We start from the raw sequence: 16568 nt of genomic DNA, 5'->3' as shown, positions 1-16568 counted from the left end.
CGTGAGCCGCAGACGATGTCAGTGCGGACTCGTGGGTAGTTACGCACCGTGCGGGCTGTGATCCAGCACGACTTCACTCCGCGGCTGGCACGGGTCCGGCTCTGGCCACCGGGAGCCCCTTCAGGTGGCTCCTCTGTCCCTCTGACACGCCCCTCAGGGTGGGGGCTCCTTCCCTTCTGGCTCTGCCTGGTGCTCTAGGGCCCCCCCGGGGCAGGTCCTGCCTGATCCTGGAATCAGCGTTTCTGCGGGCGCCCGGATCTCTCTTCCCAGGGAGCGGTGTTACAAGCCAACACCTGGCACTTGACATCCCCCGGTTGCCGGGCCCTCCCAGCCGATGGAGAAGGAGATCCACGAGGGAACATCAGCCTGTGTGTTGACACACGTCCCGAGTGTGTCCTCACGGAGCCACCTGTGTCTACACTAAGCTGAACATGAGTTCCGACTGCATCCACCACCGCACGGGTCGCTGCAGCCTCCTCCTCCCACAGGGAGACCCCTGGCTCCCCGTCCACCATCTGCTCAGGAGCTCAGCTCCTGTCTCCAGGGACAGTAGCAGCGGAATTAACTGGCTCCCCGGGAAGCCCCCTTCTCGGCTGGAGTGCGGTCCTCGGGTTCCATCCCGTGGCGCCCACAGACTGCGCTCCGCAGCAGAGTGGGCCGTTCCCTCGCGGGTGGGCAGCTCCCTGTCCGATGCTGCACACGTTTGTAACACAGCTGCATGTCTGTGACCTCCCAGAGTCTGTCCCAATGCCCCCAACGTTCTAAAGTGGTTCTTAGTGGATGTACGGTGACATTTCTGACCGCGCGTGCCTACAGGTGGGGAGCCTTCCATTTTTGAATGTCTGGAAAAGTCTACTTCACCTCCCGTTCTACAAGACCGTTTCCTGGGTGTGGACGTGTAAGTCAACTTTCTCTGAGCACCTTAATGGCATCGCCCCGCAGGTCCTCACGTGCGTCCTCTCAAGGACAAGCCTGTGGCCACTCTCACCACTGCCCTTCTGCGGAGTGTTTTCCTCTCTTTGCTGGCTTTACAATGTTTCTCTTTGTCTCTTGTACTGAGCGGCTGACGGTAACTGGCCTTAGCTTGGGGGCTGTTGGGAGTCTTGGCTCTGTGGGTTGATGTTCAAATATTTATCTGTCCACCTCTATGCACCTGTCCCCAGCGCCCACTTCTCTGTTCAGTTGAAGTATGTGTTCCCTGCACGCAGTTTCTGTGCAGCCATATCTTCAAGTTCACTAATCATTTCTTCAGCAGTGTCTTATCTGTCATTAATCCCATCCAGTGTGTTTTCCCCTCGGACATTGCAATTTTTGTCTCTACAAGTCTGATTTGGGTCTTTCGGTAGGTTCCACGTCTCTTTATCAAGCTCATGCTCTCTCTACCCTGTTGGATGTAAAAAAGTACTTAAAATAATTGCTTTAAAACCCTTGTGTACTAAATCTGTCCTCTTTGTCACTTTTGGATCTATTGATTGGTTTGTGTCCTCATTTTTAGTCATTGTTTTCTGCTCTTTTGCAGGCCTGATGATTTTCACTTGGAGGCCAGAATTATGATTCCATGATGTAGCATAATGGATATTTTTACATTCCTATAAATATTCTTGAGCTTTGATCTGGAATGCACTTCAGTTACTTGGAAACAGTTTGTTTATCTCAAGGCTTGCCTTCAACTCTTAGGATCAGGCCCGCTTGTAGCCCGGGGAGCCTTTCCCCCTCCTGCTGGGGCAAAACCTGTGAGTTCTTTGCTCACGGTCCCGTGAATTCTGAGGTTCCCCCAGCTTGGAGCGAGCAGGCATTATTCCCACCTTGCAAGCACTCTGGGGGTGGGGTTTCACCCTCTTCCCCTTTTGGGGTTCCTTCCCCAGCCTTGAGGCTTTGCTCTCACACACACCGTGATCAGCACTCACCAGACCACTGAGTGGAAGCCGCTGTGGATTCCTTCAATTCCCTTGGGGCAGCTCTTCTCTCTGTGGGACTCTGTCCTGCGACCCCTGTGGCCTTCACTCTCAGATCCTCGACGTGGGAACCCAGCAGGCTCTGCCTGGGCTTCCGTCCCCGGCACTGAGGGGGAACTCAGTTCTCACGCCCCAGGGAACACTGCCCCATCCTTCCTGGAGTCTGCCGCAGGAACTGTCACCTCACAGACTTGTCTAGTTTTAGTTGCTCCATGTGGGAGACCGACTGTAGGCTCTGTGACTCAGCCTCAGCCGGGGTTGGAAGCCCTAAGAGCAGCCTCGGCCTCCTGAGGGACTCCCCAGAGGCCACCCCCATCTTAAATTGTACAGGGGTTTCACTCTAAGATGCGTGTGTGGTCTACGTGTGGTCGGCGTGTGAGGGGTGGTACGTGTGTCTGAACGCTGAGGGCTGACTGCACGTCACTTGCCACCAGAGTAGTGACAGTTCGAGCCTGAGCTCCAGCCCCATCGTTTGTTTTAGATCAGGAAGCAAATTGTGCCGATTTAGTGCCCGTTTCTAGAAATTCCATCTTCCTCTGCTGCACAGCCCCTGCCCCACCCCGGTTTAGCACAGTGTCCAGACCCTCAGCTATGGCCACTGGGCCACATGTGGGGACAAGCGAGATCTCCATGTTCCAAACCAGCAGCTACAATCCTGACTACAAGGACCCTGCACAGTCAAAGTTGTAGTGTCATAAGGAAGGACACAGGTCACGCAGGTCTAACCCGACAGAAATCTGCTCTACTGCAAGTGGATGGCAAGCTAGTAAAACACAGCACCTGCATTTTTATTTTCTACCTTGTTATTTTCAGCACAAATGCAAAGTTTTTGTTTGTTCTTTATTTTTGCCTCAGTTCTGATTATCAGAAGAGTGATACACCGAAAGCTGTGTATCATTCAGACCTTGTGCTCCCTGGTCTTGTCAACAAGACACTGGGTGAAGGGCGCCCAGGGGCCTCATTCAGTGAAGCCTCTGCCTTCAGCTCAGGTCAGGATCTCGGGGTTCTGGGCTGGAGCTCCGTGTCGGGCTCTCTGCTCAGTGGGGAGCCTGCTTCTCCCTCTCCCACTGCTGCTCCCTCTGCTTATGCTCTCTCTCTGTCAAATAAATGAGTAAAATCCTTAATTAAAAAGAAAAAAAAGGACCCTCGGGCGAGTTCACCGTCTCCAAGGACATGCTGGGTTGGTAGACAGACGCCACGTGGATCGTGTGGCCAGCGAGGGGCCTGGGCTCCATGATGCAACCTTTCCTGTTTGTGTGATCTCACACCTGGGCGCATGAGAAATGGCCGCATCTGAAAGTGCAGGAAACAAGCCCGCAGTGGCCGGGGCTCCGGTGGGGCCGCTGCCCGCTGAGCGCCCCGTGCCTTTCCTCGTCACCACAACCAGGGCCCGGCAGGCTGTGTGGGCCATTCGCCGAGAGAGCAGAGTCTCGGACGAGTCACACACGTGTCCCGAAGTGACAGCGGCACCCGCGATGACACGTGAGGCTACGGTCCCCTCCCTCTGTTGTCCGGCCCCCAGAGCGGAGGTCGGGAGGCCCCTCCCCGCCCTCCAGGAACCTGAGCCCGGCCTCCTTGGAGCGCCTCCTGCCTCGGTCTCTTCCTTCCCTCGTCCGACTCTGACTCCTCCCCGCCGTGGGCCGCCGTCCCAACCAGCGGGTCTTGTCAAGAACGTGTATCGTTTTGTGCACCTCCTGCCTTAAGTGTTGTGGGTGCCGTGGGGTCGGCACGCCCTGTCGCTTAGGCTGGGGGTCGAGGGTCCGTCCATGCTGTGAGCTGGTTGACCACCACTGGGGCGGTGCCTGGAGTACCCGGCATGTCGGCCACCGACTTCCCCACGTGCAGTCCCTCCTGGGGCGTAGCCCGTGTGGCTCCAGGACAGGAGGCCTCGGGGTCAGGGACCTGGAGCCGCAGTGTCCCTGGGCTTCGTTTGACGGGTGCGGGATGGCTGCCCAGCTCACAGCCGGTGGTGCCGAGGGGACCGCCCATATCGCGGCCAGTTCTGGCTGGCTTGGTGTCCCACATTGGCCAGCCAGCCAGGCGGAAAGCGCTGCTTCAGTGCGACGACCCCCGCGCTGTCCCTTCCCTGCGCACACACAGCGCCTGTCCGCTGGGCCGGGCCCTTGCCCTGGAGGGCAGGTGTGCCCACAGCAGCCGCCGGAGGGCGTTGTGGCCAAAATCAATCTCCATGTGACCCCTACCCCCAGCCCATTCGCTGCACAACCCTCAGTATTTCGTGGCATCTGAATCATGCCAATACACGACCTACTAGAGAAAAGAAAGATGAAAAGCAGTTTTTGAGAACTTAAAAAATATTTCTGGGAATGGGTTGGTCAAAGCGCAGCGTTCTCGCCGTGTCCACGGCCGCGAGTGGTTCTCACTCGCAGCAGCTGCCACGCAGTGCCTTTCTCCGTGTGCGGCACCTCTCGTCCTTGTCGGCACCACCGTGCGCCAAGCGCAACGCGCAAATCCATGCAAATGTGCTTGGCGTGCGGGGACCCGGCTTGGACGTGGTCTGGGGTGCCGACCCCTCACACTTGGCTATTCGGCTGGACGGGATTTTCGGGGGAGGGTGGGCGTGCTGCCAATCTTTTCCTTTAGGATTTCTGCCGTTGGCATCCTCGAATCGATCTGGTTGTTGACTTTCACCTTAAAACTCAGCTCTCGGCTGCCTAAGCCTTCAGAGCATGCAAACCTCTGGTCCCGCTCCGTCCTGCACGGCGGACGCCCCACCCTTTCGTGCTGAGCCCCTCAAGACGCATAAGAAGGCGATGGCCTGGAAAGAAACTTGGACTTTTCCTCCGGAAGTTCCTGACTCTGAGTGAGCTGGGGATCCGACTCTGAGACTCGGCTGTGAGCGGGGGCAGAGCCGCGGAGTCCGGAGTTAGGTGCTGGCTGGGAGCCTATCGGAGGCACCTGCAGCGAAAGTCATCGAAATCAGAAGAAGCATCGATGATACGTCAAACTTCGATGAGTTCCCAGAATCTGATCTTCGTAAAGCCAGCAGTGGCTGCAAGCGGTCGCCCTGCGAGCGACTACGAGAGCGAGACTGGGTCTTCATCACGTGCGCATGCGAGCGCCCTCACGGCCCAACGGCGCGGGGCCGTACCTTCCTGCACCAAAGTGGCCAACGAGTGTCCTCGGAACAGAATTCTCGGCGGAGCAGGGTTCTTTCCTCTCACACTCCTTTGAAAGAGCTTCCCAGAAGTTTGGGGGACCCGCTGGCATGTCACGGCAAAGCGTCCTGCAGCGGGACAGCGTGTGGGTTCTCTCCCAGAACGCGCTGGAACCCTGTGGAACAAAGACAACCACTGCCTCCACGACCACCCTCGCGGCTGACTGCCTCTTTAGAAACCTGCTGAGCCAGTCTGACAGGTTTGAAAACACTTTTCCCCTCTAAGTTCATCCGAATGAAGGAGAGAAAACAGCCGTCACCAGACATTATTGAGATGGTAGCCTGGACTTACTGAATATCAGCCGGTGTCTGTGATTTTGTGGCAGACGTGCTTTCTGCCAAGCCCACCAGGTAGTTCTCCTTTACGGCTGGAAGTTCTGCAGCTCCGAGGAAATACAGCGATAATGAGAGCCTCAGCAGCCAGCGTTCCGACGGAAGCGAACCCTCCACGGTCCTCTGAGCCACGGTGACCACGGGTTCTCCCGCACCTCCGCCTCGGGCAAGTGGTTCCTGATAGCCTCCATTCGCGGTGCCCTTTGCTTCAGGTACCAGGTTAAAGACCCTCAGTCCCGCGATCTTGCCCCTCCAGCCCATCTGAAACACTCGCGCTGCTCTGCTGAGGGTTGACGGGGGACCCAAGCGCCACCCTGTTGCTCTCAGAAGAAAGCACCGTCTGCCTGGGTGCTGATTTTGCCTGTTGCTCAAGGTCACGGCCGTGCCAGAGCTGGGAGTCCGCTTTCTGCCCGTCCGAGGTTCTGGTCCACTTAAAAGCAGGTCCTGGCTTAGTCGTTCCTAAGTTACAGGAGCCGACGAAAGTGCTGTCTTCAATGTCTTAGAGGAAGAAAAAAGACTAGGGAAGTAACAGCTTTGGGTGAAGGTCATGTCTGGCCCTGAATCTTTGTTCGCCGTCTGCTAGTGAAAAGGAGTAAACGCGACTCTTTTGTGTAGTTTCCTTGTGTTACCAGATAGCAGAGGTTTTGACCCCAGGGGTTTGCGAAGACGGGTGTCGAGTGCGCGGACGACCTTGGTCAATGCAGGCAGAGGTCTGAGAGGGAAAGAGAAATGCCCCGTCAGGGAGCAGCTGGACCAGCGTTGCCTGCCGCGGGGAGCCGGCAGCGCTCGCCAGCTGTGGGGCCCCTGGCGGCCTTGCCTCATGCTCAGAAACCCCACACGTCTCCCCAGCACTGCCCCCGGCTGGACGGACCCCAGAAGCAGAAGTAACGGGCCTCCCTCCCCTGCCCCCCAGGAGGCCCGTCTCGACCCCCTTTCAGCCCTGAGTGGGGCCAGCAGAACGTGACCCCAGCCGGTGGAGGCTCCCCACCAAGGCACTGCCCCCACCCTGTCTGGGTCTGGGCAGAACGGAGTGATGCCACGTTTCCGTCTGGACAAGCCCCGGACCTGTGGATGGGCTCCTAGCCTCCGCTTTTCACAGGCGGCTGAGGAGTGCCCTGCCAGACAGCTCAGACCAGCGCCCCAGCAGGACACTTATGCCCAAGCTGCCCCATCTCAGGGGACAGCGTCCTGGGTCGGGACCTGGTGAGCTCAAGACAGACGGCTGCAGGGACTTGCCCACACCCAGATAAGCAGCTGTCGCCCTCCCTGCCCGGTGCTGGTGAGAAGTGTCCAGGCTGGTGGAAAACACGGGGGCGCGGGCCGCGAGTGAGGCCAGAAGCACCTTCCATGGTCCCGTTCTGCCCGAACCCGCCCAGGGCCACCTGCGCCCCATTACAACGTGCGGGCCTCTCGCGGAGAGATGACATCCTCTGTCGTCGGCGTGCTGCGTGGCCTCCACGCTGTCCCCTTGAGGTCATCAGGGCCCTGCACCCTAGAGGAGCAGCAGGGCAAGCCCTCCCCCACCCCGCCAGCCTTGCCGGACGACCAGTCCCAAGGAGGGCAGGTGCGGCCCAGCTTGTCGCATCCTAGGATGCCATTGGCTGCACCGGCCAGTGGAGCAGAGAATCACTAGGCCAACCTCTGGGCGGGGTGGACCCGAGGGCCCTGCAGCCGCCTTTGGGAAAGCAGAGCCCCAGGATATCCCCGAAGCCTCACGGGGCAGCCCCGAGGAGGCAGGGAGCCCTTCATTCCACAGGGGAGGCGGGCGAGGCCACGGCCTGGCTCCTGCGGGACCGAAGCCCGGGCTGCGGGGGGCAGGCGCTGCCGTGCTGTCCTCCCCTCGCTCCGGGCCCGTGTTGCTGACGGGGCCGTGGTGGCCCATCGGAGCCGCGAGGAGCCATTCCCTCTTGTTGGCGAGCATCCCTGGGATCTCTAAGGGCGGCGAGAACAGCCTTCTGCCGGACCCTGGCACGGCCCAGGCTGGGCAGCCTGTCCCCACCTGCAGCCTGACTCCATCCCGCAGCCGCGGCCTCCGGGGGCCACACCGGGGTGGTCAGCCCTGACACCCACACCCAGCCTCAGAGTGGCCTCTCAGGTGGGGGCACACGACGCCGGCTCTCCCCACCAGTGTCTGGATTTGCCGCGCGGTTACCCCGTGGGAAAGGGGAACACAGGAGAGCCATGGGTGCAGGGGTGGGGAGGGGGGAGGGGTGGGGAGGGGTGGAAAGAGGGGTGCACGTAGGAGAGGGGTGTAGGGGCGTGGAGGGAGCAGCCCATACCTGGCTCCACTGACTGGACATGCCCACCCTAGTGCTTGGCCACTCTGAGCCCTGGTGCCTGGTATGGGGGCTCGACCCCAAACCTTTGCCCCCTGACAGGACGTGGGCTGCTTGGGTCCAGGTCAGGCCCTCCCTGGACGTCCCACAGTGAGAGCGTGGGGCACGGAGGGCAGGTGTGTAGGCTGTGATCCTGGACCCTGGCCTGGGGGCGGCTGGTCTGCAGGGGGCCTGGATGGGAGAACACCGCCCCCAGGGCAGGATCCCCTGCACTGCACGTCGGCCCCCGGCTCCCACTCGGATCAAGGCCGAAAGGACCCCGGGACCCAGAGCCAGGCTGGCGGCCTCGGCTGGTGACCCTCGGCGCGGCGAGGAGTCTAGTCGGTGACAGCTGCGCCCCAAACCACGGGCCCCCAGGTGCTCAGACAGCAGGACCAGCACTGGGTGGAATGTCTGCACAGCTTCAGAAAGAACTCAATTAGCTTTAATTAGTATAAATGTAAGCAATTTTAATTAGTTTTAGCTAATTTTAAACCTTTAATTAGTTAGAAACCAGGGTGTTCACACAAAAAAATGTCAGATTCCAGCCTTCTTTTGAGAAGTCGGCATCACTAGCAACACCAGCCCATCCCCCAATGGGGCAAGCAGGGGTCACTGAGCAGAACAGAGGCTGGGGGGCCTGAGGGAGATGGGGGTTGATGGGGGATGGGGAGCCCTGGGCAGTGGGGGGCCCTTGAGGGAAGGGGGACCCCGGGGAGCTGGAGGACCCCGGGGAGCTGGATAGCTCTGGAGATCGAGGTCCCTAAGGGAGATGGGGAGCCCAGGGCGGAAACGGGGGGCCGAGGGAACGATGGAGGCCCTGGGGAGTGGCGTACTGTGGGGGTCCCTGGAGGATCGGAGGCCCTGGTCCCCAGGCTCCATCCAGACCCTGCCTCCCTGTTTCCTGCCGTCCCTGCGTCTGGGGAGCCTGCAGTCTCAGGCAGGGTCCGTCGTTTCCGTCTGGGACCGTGCGCTCTATTTAGGCAGGAACCCTGCAGATCAGGGGCCATGACGTTCCCTCCCCAGGTGACCGTCCAGGGGCAGTAGCCGCCCTCCTCTGGGGATGTCCGTCGTGCTCCCTCTCTTCAGGGGAGCACGGTTGAGGCCTGAAGGGACCCTGCCAGGGGCCAGCGGCTCCTCAGGCCGCTCTTCCCCCGTCTGTGTCTCCCTGCTCAGTGGTACCTCGAGCTTTGTGGCTCTGACCCATGACCTGTGCCACTGCCCGTGAACACGGGGCCTCCTGCCCACACGGGGCCTTCTGCACCAGAGCTCGCTGAGTCTCGCTGAAACATAGCCCCTTCCCATCAGCCCCCAAACAGTGGCGTGGAAGGGTCAGCAGTCTCCTGCACCACCCCGGGGCTGGCCAGGCTCTGCGAGGCTCCCCTGGAGGCAGGCAGAGCCTGGGGCATGCAACCGCACTCCTGCCTGGCTTTCTGCCACTCCCCTGACCTGGCCTTGCCAAGGTCAGGGGGCGCAGTGACCCTCGGAGTCAGCAGGAGGAGCTGTCGAACCCACTGTCTCAGGAATCGGTGTGCAGCATGGGCGCCCCCACCCTCCGGGCTGCCCCATGGCCTGGCCCGTCCATCCCCTGTCAGCTTGGGCCCGAAGGGCAGGAGGCTAGTCAGCGTCAGTCCTAGAGCTGGAGGACAGGGGAGGGCAGGGGAGGGCCATGTGGGACTCTGGGGCCAGACCTTTCCAACCTCACCTCTCCCTGCAAAACCTGCTGCCCGCTGACACCTCAGCTAACAGACCCCAGCCAGAGGCCACTGCCATCTAGCTCTAGCCTCAAGGTCTGTGACCCAAACCCCCGCCGGACACCTGCTCAGGGGCCACCAACATGGCCAGAGGCCACGGGGGTGCCAACCGTGCACGTGGTTAGCAGCAAGAACCTGTCCACTGTCATCCCTGCATTCAGGGAGGGACAGGACGCCAACCCCTCGGCTTGTGGAGCATTCCCCGCTGGTCACTCCGTGCCACCCACCCTGCCCCGACCGAGCCCACACTAACAAGCAAGGGTGTGGTCACGTGCCCCTCAGGGCCCTGCGAGCTCACCTCTGCCCACCACCATGTCCAGTGCCCACCAGCCCACCCACCGGCCAGATCACGATGGTCAGGGTGGGCCTCGGGCCCCGAATGCAGTCCCAGCTCTCGGGAGCCAAAGGGCAGCACCGCGTTGTCGCCTGAGGAAGCAGGACGCGATGCCAGGAGCTGCCTGCCCCCTGGTGGCCGCGTACCCAAGCTGGACACGTCTCCACAGCATCGCGTCCAGGAAGAGGAGTGAAAGGACAGAGTTTCCAGAAGAGGACGGAGCCGTGACGGCGCGGGACGGGTCACACGGCAGGACGCAGGACGACGCCGTGACGGCGCGGGACGGGTCACACGGCAGGACGCAGGACGGAGCCGTGACCGCGCGGGACGGGTCACACGGCAGGACGCAATGTTCTGGGAACATAAAATCACGGACCAGCCCTAGAACCCGAGAATTCTCGGTGAGGGTCCTTCTGCGGGTCAGGGTGCTGACTCCCGTGGTTTTCTGTTTAGAAGGGGAAGCCAGGCGTAGTGCTGGGACTTGACCGGTCTGGACGGGAGCTGACAGTGAACTAAAGGGAGAAGGAAATCCGCCGTGAACACCAAGATCGAGCTCGCCGGCGGGTGGTCGCCGACAGCGCAGCAGTAAGAGCAGTCGCCAGCGCGGTGACGGCAGCCCCAGCCGGAGAAGCCACGTGTGCGCTGGCCGGTGCGCGGGTCCACAGGGCGCGGTCCGCGGTGCGTGGGGGCTGCTCGGCCTGCGCGGGCAGGAAATCCGGGCGCCCGCTCCAGCCTGGCTGCGTCCAGAGGCCATGATGCTCGGTGACCGGACACAGAAGGACCAACCCCACGTGATTCCACTCCCGTGAGGCCCCTGGAGTCCTCAGCTGCAGAGGTGGCTGGGGAGATGGGGGTGCACCATGCGGGCGGGGGAGGGGGCTGTGCTCTGGGGAGACGGAAAACCCGGAGGGTTCAACAGCGTGACCTGGTGTCACTGAGCCGCACCCTGAGAAGCGGCCAACTCTGTACATTTCACGTTCTATGCATTTTGCCATAATTTATAAAACAACAGTAGTGAGGCCCAGGCCATGGATGTGATGGGGGCCCCCGCCCGCCGCTGGGGGTGAGGGGTGGGGACAGGGGGTGCTCAGCCCGGGAGCAGTCCGGTTGGGGCTCGTCTGGGGCTCTGTCCTGGGGACATCCTCGTGGGGGAACATTCGTTATAACCCAACACAGTCCTGCATCATGTGGACATATCTGAAATGGGTCGTGTCCCTTGCCCTCGTATGCAGCAGGATGGATGGGGGCACCCTCCAATGGAACGGACCCACAGGCCTCACCAGTCACCACCGAGGGGACTGCCTGCACCCCCCCTTGGGGAAGCAGTCCCCACTTCTGGGAGCCTCCCAAACTGGGGGACATCCAGCTCCTGCCTTTCAGTTGGGCGTCCTCCTGGGTCCAGAACATTGCAAATTTGGGAGAATCTGTCTGCTTGGTGTTTCTGGAAGGAAAGAGCTTTTGTTGCTCAGGATCTCGAGTATTTGGTGTACTTTTGGAGCACCCTCCCACTAGGCGGACCCAGGAGAAGGGCAGGCGGAGGGGCAGAGCCACGTGGCCAGGGCTGGGCTGGGCTCAGGCGACCTCCCAGGACAGAGCACAGGAGCTGCTCATGGCTCAGCCAGAGGGCTGGGGAATGGGGCCTGCACTGTGGTTCGGCCGGTTCTGGACCAGGCTCACCCACCCGTCCCCACCCAGGACCCTCAGGAGGGCCCACCTGCAGGGCCGGGTCTCCACACACCAGGGGGCTGAGCTCCAAGCAGGGGGCCTATCGTCCCCAGCTGGGCTTCCTGGGTGGCCTCCCTCCAAGGGAGGACCGACAGCAACTTGGAATGGTGATGCTGAAACGTGCAAGCAGAGTCTGTACAACTCCCGCCACTGTGATCCTTGTGGTCGCTGTGAGCGACACACGGTGTTTCAACTCGAATTAGGAAAGTTAAGAATGCAGTTTCGAGCTGCATCTAGGTCTCCGGGGGCCATGGGGGCCGTAGGCAGCGTCTCCGTCATCATTCATCCCACGCAGCTCACGCAGGACTCGTGTCAGAATTCATGATGGGCCTTACAGCTCAGACAGGACCCATCACCCAGTGTTTAAACCACGCCAGAGAGCTGAGTCGACTCGGAGCAAAGATGCACCGTCACTAGGGAGCACAGGAGGGCGGCCCAATGTCTGGACGGCTTGTCGTGGAGGCAGAGGCACCGCATCGCTCCCGCTCCGAAGGCTGGCATTTCAAGAGCTGACGACGCTAAGTGTGGACGAGAACACGGACCGTCCGATGGTCCGGTCGAGGAGGACAGTCGGGCAGTTTCCAGCAAAGCTCAACGCGCAGCTCCTGCTGGACGCCGCCGTGCGCTCCCGGGCAGCCAGTCGTAAGAATGGTAACTTCTGGGGCGCCTGGGTGGCTCAGTGGGTTAAGCTGCTGCCTTCGGCTCAGGTCATGATCCCAGGGTCCTGGGATCGAGTCCCACATCGGGCTCTCTGCTCAGCGGGGAGCCTGCTTCCCTCTCTCTCTGCCTGCCTCTCTGCTTACTTGTGATCTCTGTCTGTCAAATAAATAAAAATTAAAAAAAAAAAAAAAAGAATGGTAACTTCTGTTCTCACAGAACTCAGGCACACACGCTCTTGGCATGTTTACTTAGAATCGCTGAGCTTGGCAACAACCCAAACGTCAAGGAAGGAAGGATAAAGGCGCGGTGGGGCCACACCTGGAAACCGCTGGAAGAGCGGGAAGAAGCGGGTGGAGAGGGCAGAGAGGCGAGTCCCTGTCCAGGAAACTGTCCCGAGTCCCCGTCCAGGAAACCGTCCCGGCAGGAAGCCGCGGGGCTCTGCCACCTGGCCGGAGCCGGGGGGGAGGACGGGCTGGGGAGGCCCAGGACCTCTGGACGGCCTGCTGTGTCTAGACAGCGCGGCGAAGGCTGTGATGTCGGGACACACTGAACTGCAGACGGCCACGGGTCTGATTAATTGCGTGTGAATTGCCCCCCAATAAAGTGGGTGTTTGGAAAGCCTGCAGGGCCGCGGTAGGAACCGTCAGGTTGCGAGCGCCGTCCCCCATCTCCCTCCCTCCTGTCCTGCTCTGGTGGTGCAGATCAGGGGGAAGATCAGGAGGAAGGGGCCCAGAGAACAAGAGGCTGGGGCAGAGGCCACAGTGTCAGGCTGGGGCAGAGGCCACAGTGTCAGGGGCTGCCCAGGCCTTCCCCACTGGGAGGCAGGTGAAGTGGCCAGAATGCTGGACTCTGGCTCTCGGTCACAGGTGAGACACAGTGCCCTGGAGCAGCGTGGTGGGGACACAGGTCAGGTGTGCCCTGGGCTGGGGCACACCCATGGCCATTCAGGCCTCCATGTGACTTGCTCCCGCAGAAACCCCCACCCTGGATGAAGACCCCCTCACATCTCCTGTACAGCGGGGTCTGTCTCTCCCCAGGCCCCAGGCTGAAGATGCCCTCAGACCAGGAATGGCCAGCGTGACCAGCGCCCACCCACCCGAGTCCTGTCCCCACCTGGCCACCCTCCTGACTCCAGACCCCCCCCCTCGCCGGCCCGCTTGGCACCAGGCAGCTCCTCCTCATGGTCTGAGGCCCTCCCTGGTTGGGGGCTGCCTTTGTCATCCCCCACAGAGACCTGGATCCTGGACCCCCCAAGTGGCAGCCAGGGGTCCCCGTCCACCCTCCCATGTGCCGGACCCCACTGTTGGTGTTATGCCCCAAAGAAGTGGCGTCTCTAGACATGAAGGGTGGTTTCTTGCTGGAGCTCCCTTCGTTACTTTGTCTTACTTAGTCTCAGAAATGAACCCGAAAATTTATTTGCAGAGTTTCAAAAACCAAAGCCCCTCCCCCCGCCCCGAGACCTGGGACAGAACTGCAGTAAATGGGGGGCGGGGGTTCAGGTCTGGGCAGCACTGCCTTCTTCGCCATCTGAGGGGTCTGGACCAGGGCCATGGGGTGGTGGTCCCCAGACCCCCAATGGTAAGCTCCTCTCAGTGCTTGCCAGGAACCCCATTTTCGTTGTATTTTGTGGTCAAATTGCCAAGAGTATTCTCTATGCCACATTTTTTTTCATTTTTATTTTTTGAGGAACCATACTTGGAATTTTAAAAAGTCAAGTTTTATTTGCTTCCCACTGAATGCATTTTCTCCCCTCTCCCACCGCTTCATTCTGTCTTGCTTTCTCTTTCTCACCCTGTTGTTCCTCTCTGGTTTCTGAGTTAACTGCTACGTTGCTTTAATTTTAATAATAGAACCAAGAAAAAATAAAACAAAAGCATCCAACAGTGAATTTTCCTCTGAGGCCCTCGGGCTAGGTCCCGTGGGAGTTGGTGACGTGTCCCCACGGCCACTGGTCTATAAATAGAAGCAGTGTTAGCTCCAACTTCCTCTCTGAGTCACTGGGAAGAATGGCTGCTGACTTCTGACCGGTGGGTCCTCGTGCACCTTGAAGGCGTGACAATACAGCCCAAGTGATTTTCATTTTTGAAAACATTTCCAGCTTCAATTTGCAACTTGTTTTTTTTCATGGGGTCTTGGGGGGAAAATGTGTATTCTCTCTATGCACACTACATTTTATATAAAAAAAAAAAGTTAAAAACAAAATTCCACTGAGTAAATTTGAAGATCTAATTGGCTTTATTCAACAATTCATGACTTGGGCAACATCCCACCTGGCAGATGGAACAGAGCTCCAAGAAGCTGTACAAGGAAGGTTTTTATAGGCAAATGGGGGGGGGTGTGAGGGGGGACACAAGGCTGTCACGTGCGTTTTATTTTGGTCAAGGTCACCTTCCCTTAGGGAAGCCAGGGTCTTATCAAGCAGATTACCTTTTACCTTACCAAGGAAGATTAGTGCTGACCAGGAAATTCTGAACAGATTGGTTTAAAATTCCACTCGTGGGAGAGGCTTAAAGTACAATTAGGTCAGGTGTCAAGGGTGGGTGGCGGCTAGCACGAATGATTCCATCCCATGGCATGTTTCGTTTTAACACAAAATCCAAATCACCAATAGTGGAGCTTAAGTCTCTAGGATCGCCATCAGGCATTCTCTGTGGTCTGCCCAGTTTTGCCAGGAAAGGACCGACACCCGTCCCTGGTCCGTCCTGTCCTCCTTGCTCACCCACAGACTCAGTTTCTGTGTCCAGTGCCAGGCTGTGACTCTGCGAATGGCTCTGTGGATGTGGGTTTTATGGGTGTAACATGGTCTCCTTGCCCACTTCACCTTTCCTCACCCTGAATTCCACTTTCTCAGGGGTTAGCACGAGGACACAGCCGCTTGAGCTGCGCCTGCGCCCTTCCCGCGCGCTCTCCCATCACTTTGCCGCAGGGGGTCCGTGGTGGAGTCCACGCTGCTACGGGATGGCAGTCCACCCACTCTGCGGACACTGTCCCGGCCAGCTCTGCCCAGGACACTCTGTGAGGCAGCTGTCACGGGCACTCGGGGCTTCCCTGGGCGAGCCAGGGCCCAGGGCGACAGTCTGCTGTCTCAGCCCTGGACAGCTCCTGCTGACCGTGGACCGGAACCGGAGTTCGGCGGCGTGGACTCCAGGCTTCGCAAGTGGGGGTCCCAGCACAAGGGGCAGGTCAGTGGTGGGACATCCAAGGCTCTCTGTGGGAGAAAGCGGCCCAACCCGCCAACCCGAGTGGGTTCTCCCACCCCGCACCCGCTGCAGGGACGCGCCCAGCCAGCGCCCGAAGCCTGTGGGCTGCAGCACCCCCTTCCTCACGTTCAGAGAGTGCGCGACGGCGCTTCGCCTTCTTAGCAGTTTTCCCCCTTCGAGGTCCAAGGCCGGTACTGTCCAGCCCGGGGCCGCGCTGGGTGACTCTGCAGGGTCCTCCTGCGGCAGCGCCCACCGGGAGCTCGAAAACGCCTCATCACGACAAAGAAGGCTGGCAGAATCTAAAATCAGAGAAACAGCTCCCGGGGTGCAGAAGCTGGAGTAGGCGCTGGAGGACACTGGATCTGCGGGCCGCAGGGAAGCCGTGTAGACGCAGCCATTAGTCCAGGGAAACCTGCCTGAGCGAAGCCCGGGAGCCCGCGCTCTCCTGCGCTGCCGCAGCCGCGGCCAGATCTTCCCCTGCCCCAGCAACAGCCCGGCCAATCAGAAGCCGCCACAGCCCGGCCAATCAGAAGCCGTCACCAGGGGGCCCTCCGCAGAGCCCCGTCCCGCGCGCTGTGCACCTGCCCGCGGTTTTGTCCTGACGCGCGCCCCGAATGTCCATTTCCGGCTCTTCTCCATAAAACCCTTCGGCGGGGGAAGAAGCTGGCCCGCGGCTGTCACTTTGCTCCGGGGCTTTGGTAACGGCCTCCCCGAGCTCAGCGGTCAGCCGGAACGCACCCTGCACCCCGTGCACCCGTCTCAGCGGCCTGGGGCTCCGCCGGGCCGGGCAGGATGGACGCTGGGCTCTAGATCTCTAGATCTAGACTCTAAAGGCTCTAGATCTCCTTGGGCCGGCGGCCATCGTGCCCCCTTCTCCGAGTGCGAGGCGATGAGCCTGTCCTGGGGTGGGGGTGGGGGGCACTGCTGTTACTGCCCGATATGGGCCCCTGCTGTTCCCTTCCTGGGAGTGGATCCCACGGGGTGGCCGCCAGCTCCCTGGGCATGTCCCCCTCCTGCTCTCTCCAGGCAGACCTGGTCATTCCTTTGTCTTCGTGGCCCCCTAGATGGCGGAGGCCCAGGTCCTGCCCCACCCCCCACCCCGGGGCCTCTCTGGGGC

This window comes from Mustela lutreola, chromosome 2 (assembly GCF_030435805.1).
Source record: "Mustela lutreola isolate mMusLut2 chromosome 2, mMusLut2.pri, whole genome shotgun sequence".
Taxonomy (NCBI): domain Eukaryota; kingdom Metazoa; phylum Chordata; class Mammalia; order Carnivora; family Mustelidae; genus Mustela; species Mustela lutreola.
The sequence above is the reverse complement of the archived record's forward strand: the minus strand, read 5'-3'. Positions refer to the sequence as shown.